This window comes from Zalophus californianus, chromosome 9, assembly GCF_009762305.2.
Source record: "Zalophus californianus isolate mZalCal1 chromosome 9, mZalCal1.pri.v2, whole genome shotgun sequence".
NCBI lineage: Eukaryota > Metazoa > Chordata > Mammalia > Carnivora > Otariidae > Zalophus > Zalophus californianus.
The window spans coordinates 83,550,920-83,563,570 of NC_045603.1; the positions used below are offsets into that span (position 1 = coordinate 83,550,920).

Genomic DNA, 12,651 nt, shown 5'->3' on the forward strand with positions numbered 1-12,651 from the left:
ATATGTCACTCATCCCTCTTGTGACAGCTTTCACTAAATAGTTGGGGTAGAGAGGCTCTGAATGGTGCTTTTATTTTTTCCATCAAGTCACTCTGCATTTGCAAAATAGAGTTACTTTCGAATGAGTGGATTTTAACTTTTTACTAAAAGTCATAGGGAACTATAGTCTGGGGAAAATGTGACATCCCTAGAATTAAGTCTAGCAACAGAAGGGGTATCATCCAACCCTTTCACACCTGTTTAGAGACACTGTGATCCCCTGAGAATAGAAAGACCAGGAATACGGAGGCAAGCTCAGGGTTCCCCCATAACCATGGCTGAAAACCAACAGGGCATGGAGGCCTGATGGAGAAGGCAAGGCTCTCATGGCTTTGAAAGGCATAGAGTTGACCATGTACATTAGGAGGATGAAGAAAAGGGAAGAGAGAAGAATAACTCCAGGGAATTGAGGGCGCCATTGTGAGGCCAGCTAAAATACCAAAGACTGTCCATGTTCCACTGAGACCTAAAATTTGGAGGTTAAATGTATTTGTGGAGGAAGAGTACAAAAATAATAACTCCACTGTGCATGACTAGTAATGAGAGACCTAAGTGTGGAAGTAAGCCCAGAGTGCCAACAATCCAGTGTGTCCCCACACACTGAACTGGAAGAACTAAGCTGGGAGCATCCTTACAGCAGGGAACACTTTTATTTTTTTAATTTGCAATCCATCACAGACGATACTTTGGTAAAATAAATTTAAAATGAATTATTAGAAAAACAATTATGTGCTTAGATGCTGTGGCAATAGCAGATTGCTGTAAGACTGTGAAATGCTTACTCTTGATTTCTCTACTGATCTCATCTCAGCCCAGGAACACGGAGTTCAAAGGTGGGCACTGGTCTGTGGACCACTTTGAATAGCACTGGCTTACTCCACAGAGACTGGTCACAAAGGATTACACGTGCAAGGCATCCTTCCACTTGGCAGACGTCAGCTTCCAAGCAATGGCTTTTCAAAGGCCGAAATTGTGGGTCCCCGTTCCTGATAAAAGCCTGGGTACTGGCAACAGAAATATAGCTCTAAAGTTGGGGAGGGTGGTGGCACAGAAGATAAAGGCAGGTAGGAATTTGTTTAAACAGAATGATACACAAAATCTAGTCAAGTGTCCCCAAAATAGTCAAGCTCCCACAAGGAGCTGAGGAGAGCAGGCACGAAGCATAAATCCTAGGTGAGTAAAGAGAAGAGTGCCCTTAATGGCAATTGCAGGGGCGGGAGGAAGGTGGCCACTGAACAGGCCTCGGTGGCCGTTGTGTCTAGTTCCCACCAGAAAGCCACGATGTGAGCCCTCCTGGCTCAGAGCAGGGTAGCACTGCTCGAGGCTCTGTAGAAATGAGGATGCCACCATCAATACCTGCCAGGAGGCTTAAAAGAAGGCTGCGCTCATCACGAGAAGTTACCCATCATTGCCCTGTATCTATTTTCCTGATATCTGGAGTCACATGCTGTCTCTTAATTTTACTTATGTGTTTTGGAAGCTTCGCAGCTTCTCTGTTTATTAAATCTTCTTTCTGCTTCTTCCCAGAAGCTCCTCTTTAAAAACACATAAACAGTTCAATGTGAAAATTAGCTGTGGTTGATTTATAATTCATTCTGGAAGAGCAGCTTTTAAAAAGACAGAGGGAATTAAGCAGAGAGTTAGGCTTGAGATGTACGTGCCTCCCTGGGCTTTTGAATTAGATGTGTTTAATGGGAATGCGGACACTAGGGCTGGGGTAGTGGATAAAATCTATTGGGCCTGCTGGTACTAAACATTCCAGCTGTGAGTGGAATTCATTTTGGAATACACAAAGCGAATGAGCCTGGACAGGCTTTGAAGCTCTGTTTAAAAAGACCTGGCCTCTCCCTACCTTCACCGGTCCACCAGGTTGTCTCTTCTGTGGAAACACTGATCTTTCTTAAAGAGAAGCTCAAATCCCGAAGCCCTTCATTATAGCCAGAGGTGAAAAGTAATTTTGAAATGTTCATTGCAGTCCCTACTGAGGACCCACACTTCTTCCAAACCTTGACAGTGGGGTTCTCCACCTGGTTAGCAGGGGAGGCTCCTGCAGCCCCACAGGAGGAAGCACTAGCCCCAGGTGGAGAGCTAAGACATCGAAAGACTCCCAGAATTCAAAGATTTTGAGCGACGGAGGAAGTCTGCATTGTTCCTTCATCTACATTGTTTTAAGTGGTGTTAGCAAAACTAAGAAAGCACACGGAGAGCAAGTTTGAGCAGAACTTTGTTAGGAAAAGAGGAATCAGGCTACAGACAAGAAGGTGAGAGGAATGTCACAAAAAGTGACTTTAAAGAATCTGTTTCAGCAATTCACCTTTGATTAGAGTAAAAACACTTCCAACTGCTATGCATGAGGCAGTTCCTGACAAATATATCTATTTTATTTTTTAAAGGTTCAAGATTATTTTAGAAGACAAATCAGTGTCTACAAGAAAAAGAAGGAAAAAAAAAACCCTGCTTCTATAATAAGGCCCTGCTTTCATATCTTTAGTTCAGAAGAATAACCCCAAAGGATGGTACTCATGGTTCATGCAGTCCAGGATTGTGAGTTTGATAATGACCCCCAGGGACATGCCTGAAAGAGCTTGGATGTGCTATTGAGGTCACCCTGAAAGGGCAGACTGGTCCCAGCTTCTCCAAGGAAACTGTCATTGGGAAAAGTACACACACCCTATTGGAGTCCATACCATCTCTTGGTGATTCACATATTTAAAAGACTGTTTTCTGCTCTGAGTAGTAATTTTGATTCTTACCTTTACTTTTTTAATGTTTTGAAAAACAAGTCTTTTTTTACCTTATACATACATCCCTTTCCAGAATTTATCAATTTAAACCATGTCTCTTTCAAACCTTCAACTCTCTAGGATTTAAAAAAAAAAAAGTGTTTTTAATTTCTCTACACATAGCATCTATCTTCTCATTTAGTTGCCCTTTTACAACACTTTTCTAGTTACGGTACTCAGAAATTAAATATACGGTTTAACACTGTGACCTCCCTCTATTAGCTGTATCATTTGACACAGTTCTCATTTTACAGAGTTGAGAACTCGCTCACACTGCACCAGGTCCTCACATCCTATAAGCAATCTACTGCCCCTCCTGAATGCTTCACACATACACACACACACACACCTGACTGCCCTGGAGTAGGCACTTTCCCACACAGTATCTCTGTTAATCCAGAAACATCATTGTCAGGCATATTTTACCATCCTCATTTTACCATAATCAGTTTATTTCTTTATAATTTTATCAACATTGAATGCATCCCTAAACAACATAATAAGTTTTGCCTGTTTTTGAAATTTGCATACATGGAACCATATGATATGATTTTATGTCTTGCTTTTCTTACTAAATGTGTGTATATGTTCCTCCCCATGGCTGTCGTTCATTCACTGACACTTTTATGTGATATTCTCCTCTATGCAGGCTGATATTCAGGAACTTGTCTTTCCATTGCAGGCATCTTCAGTCAATGTCATTCTGATTGACCAGCTTGATTCGTTAGTGCCAAAGTTAGAACAGTTTGAACATCACTCTGATTGTACGTCTAAATCGCAATGGATTTATTCCACTCTACTGTTGAAAAACATCTATCCCTCAATTTTATATGCACATTTACTATGATTTCTTTCTGTGATAAAAAGAGGCTTAAAAGGAAATACCTACTTCATCACAGAACTCCTTTTCCTACTTATATTTAACAACCCCCTTTTCTACCTATATAACATTTACATATGCTGAAGTTCACCAGTTTGAAGTATCTATAGAATTGTGCAGCCAACACCACTAATTCCAGAACATTTTTATCATTTCTAAGAGAAGTCTTATATGCATTAACATTCACTCCTCACTCTCTCTTTCCCACCCTAGGCAATCAGAAATCTAATTTCTGTCTCTATGGATTTGCCTATCTGAACATTTCATATAAATGGGATCATAAAACATGTAGCCTTTTGTGACTGGATTCTTTCATTTAGCATAATATTTCAATGTTCATCCATGTCGTAGCATGTGTTAGTACTTCATTCCTTTTTATGACTAAATACTATTCCATTGTGTGGGTGGATATACTACATTTTATTTATACATTCATCAATTGATAAACATTTGAGTTGTTTCTGCTTTTTGGATATTATAAATAATGCTGCAATGAACATTCACACACAAGTTTTTGTGTAGACATACATTTTCATTTCCCTTGGATAGATATCTAGCAGAATGGTTGGGTCATATAGTAACTCTATATTTAGCATTTTGAGGAATTTCCAATTGTTTATCAAAGTCAGTGTACCATTTTACATGACCAACAATAATATACAAGGGTTTCAATTTCTCCACATACTTGCCAACATTTGTTATTTTCTGTCTTTTTTATTATGAACATTTTAGTGGATGTGAAGCAGTATCTCACTGTGATTTTGAAATCTGCATTTCCCTAATGATTAATGATGTCAAGCATCATTTTGTGAGCCTATTAGCCACTTGCACATCTTTGGAGAAATGTCTATTCAAATCATTTACTCATTTTTAACTTGGTCTATTACTCTTTTTATTATTAAGTTATAAGAGTCCTTTACATATTCTGTATAAAAGTCCTATCAGATATATGATTTGCAAATATTTTCTTCCATTATGTGTATTTCTTAATGTCTTCTCATTTTCTCAATGACATTCTTTGAAGCACAAGGTTTTCGACTTTGATGAAGTCCAAATTAGCAATCTTCTCTTATATCACTTGTGTTTTTGGTGTTATTCTTTAATGAATTATTACCTAAATTAAGATTATGAAGATTTACTACTGTGTTTTGTCTAAGAGTTTTATCATTTTAGCTCTTACTTTTAGGTTTATGACTTATTTTGAATTAATTTTCAGTATGGTGTGAGGCAGAGGTCCAAATTCATTATCCTGCACGTAGATATCCAATTTCCCCAGCATCATTTGTTGAGAAGACTTTTCTTTCCCCATTGAATTGTATTGGCCTTTCTATAGTACTATGTAATGGTAAAGTTAAAGTCAATTAAAAAAATATTGTTTATGCACATGGTTTGTTGTATAGGCCAACTATAAAAATAGAAAAATTTTAACGAATACATGTGTGTATTAAATGTTTTAATAAAGAAAATACACACATAGATACATACTATGTAAACTAAGACAATGATGGAAGAGTATTGGCTAGAATTGTTATTTCCTGTGGTTGGAGTGAATAGAAAAGCTTTGAGAAATGGCCTGAAATCCTAAAAGAAAATTCTTTTGTCAAAGTGAGAGGACCAGATTACAGAGAAAATGGAAGACCCAAAAATAAATGGGGGAAGACAAGACTCCCATCTTTGGTGAGAGTTTGACAGTTAGAGTTGATAGACCAAGATCTATTATTTCCTAAGTCACACTGCACTCAATTGAGGGGGACAAACTTTAAGTATGCCAACCCAAATGGATCAGGCTCACTGATAATGCTCCACTGGTGCTCCTGAAGCATGTGCCTACTGATCCACTCACTTACCACTGAACCCAGAAAGACTCTACAGGTTTGTAATATTAACTATCAAAATCTGAATCCTTCAAGCTACAAATCAGCTAAAACAGGCATAAGCTCCCACCCTTTCACAACTTCCTTTTCTCCTATTAATTCTCTGAATGAACAGAAGTGGGAAGAGGAATTGGTGATCTTTTAAAGACTTTTTTTGTCTTTGTTCATTAAGTAGCCTTGATACAAAACTCTCAGTTAAAAATAAAAATAAGAACTTTAGAATTTTTGAAACCAAAATGCAAAATAACTTCTAAGATCATTATCTCACACTTGTCTGCATTAAAATTCATCTGTCTCTTGTAGACCCATTTGAACAACCCTGTAAGATCTCTCTGTCACCTGTCTCCACCTGCTTGGCTCTTCTAGTTCTACAATTTTTGTAAACATGAAGACTTCATGACTTTAGAATCCCAGGAAAGATTTTCACTAACAATTGCCCTACCAATAATAATAAGACAAACTGATTGGAGCCTGGATAGAGGAGGAGAAAACTATAAAATTACTTTGGGGAACAGTTGGTAACATTTTTAATATAGATTGTCTACTAGATAATTTTATTGTATCAATCTTAAATTTCTTGATGGGATAATTATGTTGTACTAATGTAGGAAAATATCTTTGTTCTTAGGAGATAAATACTAAAGTATTTAAGAGTGAAGTGTCAGGATGCCTATAAACTTGAAAATAGTTCTAAAAAAATAAATCACACACACACAAAGTATGGCAAATGTGCAAAATCTTTTATTTGAAATTGACATTGTTGTAGATATAAATGGCTGAACATCAATAATGGTTCAACCATTATTGTATATATGGTTCAACCTCATAGACTAAAAGCATATGACTGAATCTAAATCAGGGTTTCTCAACATTAGGACTGTTGACATTTTTTTTAATTCTTTATTGTAGAAGGCTATCTATGAATTGTAGGATAGTTAGCAGCTATCTGGCCTCTTCCTACCAGATGCCAATAACATCCTCAACTGTGCAACCATAAATGTCTCAAGACATTGCCAAATTTCCCCTGGGGGCAAAATCTCTCCCAGTTGAGAACCCCTAATCTAGAGAAATACATGAAAGGGTGTGTAATAAAGTTACCTTTCTTTCAACTTCTCTGTAAAGTTTTTCAAAATAAAAAGTTAGACAAATAATAATATGATAATATAGTATGTGATTTATATTAATAATATTACTGAGTGATGATAGAGTCTCTAAGGACAGAAATGAGAGCTGAACTGGCAGAACTTAAAAATGCTATCAATGAGATCCAATCTAATCTAGATACTCTAAAAGCTAGGGTAAATGAGGCAGAAAAACGAATTAGTGATCTAGAAGACAAACTCATAGAAAAGAAGGAAAAGAAGGAAAATGAGGAGGCCTGGGAGAAACAGTTTAAAGTCCATGAAAACAGAATGAGAGAAATAAGTGATGCCATGAAACATTCCAATGTCAGAATTACTGGGATCCCTGAGGGAGTGGAGAGACAGAGAGGACTAGAAGAGAATTTGAGGAAATTGTAGCTGAGAACTTCACTAATCTGGGGAATGAAACAAAAATTCGTGTCCTAGAGGCAGAGAGGACCCCTCCCAAGATCAAGGAGAACAGATCAACACCCCAGCATGTAATAGTAAAACTCGCAAATCTTAGAGAAACCATCTTAAGGGCAGTTAAGGGGAAGAGATTCCTTATGTACAGAGGGAGGAAAATCAAAATAATGTCAGACCTGTCCACAGAGACCTGGCAAGCCAGAAAGGGCTGGCAAGACATATTCAGAGTACTAAATGAAAAGAATATGCAGCCAAGAATACTTTATCTGGCAAGGTTGTCATTTAGAATGGATGGAGAGATGCAGAGCTTCCAGGACTAGCAGAAATTAAAAGGATATGTGACCATTAAGCCCGCCCTGCAAGAAATATTAAAGGGGGCTCTATAAAAGAAGAAAGACCCCAAGACTGATATAAAACAGAAATTTACAGAGAGAATCTATAGAAACAAGGACTTCACAGGCAATATGATGACAATAAATTCATAACTTTCAATAATCACTCTCAACATGAACAGGCTAAATGTTCCGATAAAACGGCACAGGGTAGCAGATTGGATAAAAAGACAGGACCCATCCATATGCTGTCTACAAGAGACTCATTTTGAACCTAAATATACATCCAGACTGAAAGTGAAGGGATGGAGATCCATCTTCCATGAGAATGGATCTCAGAGGAAAGCTGGAGTAGCAATTCTCATATCAGACAAATTAGATTTTAAGCTAAAGACTGTAGTTAGAGACACAGAAGGACACTATATCATTCTTAAAGGGTATATCCAACAAAAAGTTCTAAAAATTGTAAATATCTATGCCCCCAACATGGGAGCAGCCAACTACATAAGCCAACTGTTAACCAAAATAAAGAGTCATACTGATAATAATACGTTAATTGTAGGAGACCTCAATACTCCACTCAGCAATAGACAGATCATCTAAGCAGAAAATCAACAAAGAATTTGAATGACACACTGGACCAGATGGACTTCATAGATATATACAGAACATTCCATCCTGTAACAACAGAATATTCATTCTTCTCCCATGCACAGGGAACTTTCTCCAGAACAGACCATGTTCTGGGTCACAAATCAGGTCTCAACTAATACCAAAAGATTGAGATTATTCCCTGCATATTATCAGACCATAATGCTTTAAAACTGGAACTCAATCACAAGAAAAAAATTTGGCAGAAATTCAAACACTTGGAAGCTGAAGACCATCCTGCTCAAGAATATTTGGGTCAACCAGGAAATCAAAGAAGAACTTAAACAATTCATGGAAACCAATGAAAACGAAAACACATCGGTCCAAAACCTATGGGATACTGCAAAGGCGGTCCTAAGAGGAAAATACATAGCCATTCGAGCCTCACTCAAAAAAAATAGAAAAATCCCGAATTCACCAACTAACTTTACACCTTAAATAACTGGAGAAAAAGCAACAAATGATGCCTAAGCCATGCATTAGAAGAGAAATAATTAAGATTAGAGCAGAGATCAATGAATTAGAAACCAGAAATACAGTAGAGCAGATCAACGAAACTAGAAGCTGGTTCTTTGAAATACTTAATAAGATTGATAAACCACTGGCCAGATTTATCCAAAGGAAAAGAAAAAGGACCCAAATTTATAAAATTATGAATGTAAGGGGAGAAATCATGACTAACACCAAGGAAATAGAAACAATTATTAGAAATTATTATCAACAACTATATGCCAATAAATTAAGCAACCTGTAAGAAATGGATGCCTACCAAGACTGAAACAGGAAGAAATTGACAACCTGAATAGACCAATAACCAGGAACAAGACTGAAGCAGGGATCAAAAACCTCCCAAAAAACAAGAGTCCAGGGCCTGACGGATTCCCTGGGGAATTCTACCAAACATTCAAAGAAGAAATAATACCTATTCTCCTGAAGCTGTTTCAAAAAATAGAAACAGAAGGAAAGCTTCCACACTCATTCTATGAGGCCAGCATTACCTTGATCCCCAAACCAGGCAAAGACCCCATTAAAAAGGAGAATTTCAGACCGATATCCTGATGAATAAGGATGCCAAAATTCTCAACAAGATCCTAGCTAACAGGATCCAACAGTACATTAAAGAATCATCCACCACGACCAAGTGGGATTTATCCCCATGACGCAAGGGTGGTTCAACATTCACAAATCAATCAACCTGATAGAACACATTAATAAAGGAGAGAGAAGGACCATATGGTCCTCACAATTGATGCAGAAAAAGCATTTGACAAAATACAGCATTCTTTCCTGATTAAAACTCTTCAGAGTATAGGGCTAGAGGAAATATCCCTCAATTTCATAAAATCCATTTATGAAAAACCCACAGCGAATATCATTCTTAATGGGGAAAAGCTGAGAGCCTTTCCCTTAAGATCAGGAACACAACAAGGATGCCCACTCTCGCCACTATTGTTCAACATAGTACTAGAAGTCCTAGCAACAGCAATCAGAAAACAAAAAGAAATAAAATGTATTCAAATTGGCAAAGAAGAAGTCAAATTCTGTCTCTTTGCAGATGATATGATACTTTATGTGGAAAACCCAAAAGACTCCACCCCCAAATTACTAGAACTCATACAGCAAGTCAGTAAGGTGGCAGGATAAAAAAATCAAAGCACAGAAATCAGTTGCTTTTTTATACGCTATCAATGTAACTGTAGAAAGAGAAATTAGAGAATCAATTCCATTTACAATAGCACCAAAAACCATAAGATACCTGGGAATAAACTTAACCAAAGAGGTAAAGGATCTAGGAACTATAGAACACTCATGAAAGAAATTGAAGAAGACACAAAAAAATGGAAAAACATTCCATACTCGTGTATAGGAAGAATAAACATTGTTAAAATGTCTATGCTGTCCAGAGCAATCTATACTTTCAACGTCGTCCCAATCAAAATACCAATGGCATTTTTCAAAATGCTGGAACAAAGAATCCTAAAATTTGTATGGAATCAGAAAAGACCCCAAATGGCCAAGGAAATGTTGAAAAAGAAAAACAAAGCTGGGGACATCACGTTGCCTGATTTCAAGCTATATTACAAATCTGTGATCACCAAGACAGCATGGTACTGACACAAAAACAGACACATAGACCAATGGAACAGAATAGAGAGCCCAGGTATGGACCCCCAACTCTATGGTCAACTAATCTTTGACAAAGCAGGAAAAAAAATATGCAATGGAAAAAAGACAGTCTCTTCAATAAATGGTGCTGGGAAAATTGGACAGCTATATACAGAAAAATGAAACTCAAACATTCTCTTACACCATACACAAAGATAAACTCAAAATGGATGAAAGACCTCAATGTGAGACAGGAATCCATCAAAATCCTAGAGGAGAACATAGGCAGTAACCTCTTCGACATTGGCCACAGCAACTTCTTTCAAGACACGTCTCCAAAGGCAAGGGAATCAAAAGTGAAAATGAACTTTTGGACTTCATCAAGATAAAAAGCTTCTGCACAGCAAAGGAAACAGTCAACAAAACAAAGAGGCAACCCATGGAATGGGAGAAGATTTTTTGCAAATGACACTACAGACAAACGGCTGAATTCCAAGATCTAGAAAGAATTTCTCAAACTCAACTCTCAAAAAAAACAAATAAGTCAAAAAAATGGGCAGAACAGATGAACAGATAATTCTTCAAAGAAGACATACAAATGGCTAACAGACACATGAAAAAATGTTCATCATCATTAGCCATCAGGGAAATTCAAATCAAAACCACATTTACATACCACCTTACACCAGTTAGAATGGCATGGCAAGAAACAACAAATGTTGGAGAGGTTGTGGAGAAAGGGGCACCCTCTTACACTGTTGGTGGGAATGCAAGTTGGTACAGCCACTTTGGAAAACAGTGTGGAGGTGCCTCAAAAATTTAAAAATAGAGCTACCCTATGACCCAGCAATTGCACTACTGGGTATTTACCCCAAAGATACAGATGTAGTGAAAATAAGGGCCACATGCACCCCAATGTTCATAACAGCAATATCCATAATAGCCAAACTGTGGAAAGAGCTAAGATGTCCTTCAATAAAAGAATGGATAAAGAAGAGGGAGCAAGATGGCGGAGGAGTAGGAGACCTGGATTTCGTCTGGTCTCAGGAATTCAGCTGAATAGGGACCAAACCATTCTGAACACTTACGAACTCAACAGGAGACTGAAGAGGAGAGTAGCAACAACTCTCTGAACAGAGAAGCGACCACTTTCTGGAAGGTAGGACGTGTGGAGAAGTGAATCCAAGGCGATATTCGGGAGGATAGACGGCGGGGGAAGGGGCCTCCGTCGGCCACTTCTGGCAAGTGATAGAGCCGCAGAGCACAAAATCAGACCTTTTAGAAGTTGGCTCCGCTGAGGGACGTCGCTCTAGTGGCTAAATGGGGGGGGTGGAATCCTCCCGGGACAGTGTGGTCTCAGGACCCTTGGGGACACAGAAAGACCGGGGGTGCCTGAGTGCAGCAGAGCTCCCAGGTATCAGAGCGGGGAAGCCGGCTGCAGAGACAGAGCCGAGGCGTGGGCTCTCAGCTCGGGGTTGCCATAAACTGTGATCCGCGGCCCAATCGGGCCACTGCTCCTCCAGCAGGGACCCAACAAGTGGCAGAGCCGGGGAGACTCCCCTTCCTCCCCTGGGAGGAGTGGCGCGGGAGCGCACCGCAGGGATCTGCTGGGTTTGGAGACTCCACACAGGGTCGGGTGCCAGAGATAGAAACGCTCGGTCACAGGCCAGGTGAGCACGGAGTGCGGCCGGAGACCAGGGAGACAGGAGTGACTGCTTTTCTCTGGGGCGCACTGAGGAGTGGGGCCCCGACATCTCAGCTCCGCCAGGTGGAGATTGGGAGGCCACCACTTTCGCCCTGGTCCTCCAAAGCTGTACCAAGAGCTTGCAGGGAAAAAAATCTCCTGAGAGCAAACCCCAGCAGCTTGCTTAGCCCGGATTGACAAGGGCGGGGCAATTCAGCCTCCGGCAAAGACATTTGGGAACCATGGCAACAGGCCCCTCCCACAGGATATCAGCACGAACAGCCAGCAAGCCAAAACCAAGTTTATCGATCAAGGAGAACGGGAGAACTACAGTGCTAGGGGAATACTGCACATAGAATTCATGGCTTTTTTTTTACCATGATTCATTAGTTCATCAAAGTTAATTTTTTTAACTGTTTTTTTAATTTTTCTTTTTCCCTTTTTCAACCAACATCTTATCAATCCCTTTTTTAAAAAAAAAACATTTTTTACTTTTCATTTTTAGAGTCATATTTTATCCCTTCATAATAGTTACCCTTATTTTTGGCATATATATATAAGTTGTTCTCTCTTTAAAATTTTGAGATACAGTTTCTTCTAACAGATCAAAATATACCCTAAATCACTAGTGTATGGCTTTGGTCTAGTCTCCTGCCTGATCAAATTCTCTCCCTTTTTTTTCTTTCTTTCTTTTTTCAAACAACTTCTTATCAATTCCTTTTATAAAATCTTTTATAATTTTCATCTTTACAGTC

At 38.8% G+C, this 12,651-nt stretch overlaps 1 pseudogene; it reads left to right on the plus strand.

Annotated features, from left to right (window-relative positions):
- Positions 1-1,690: 1,690 nt before the first annotated feature.
- The window catches only part of LOC113922297, a 92,809-nt pseudogene continuing 81,848 nt past the window's right edge, over positions 1,691-12,651 (plus strand).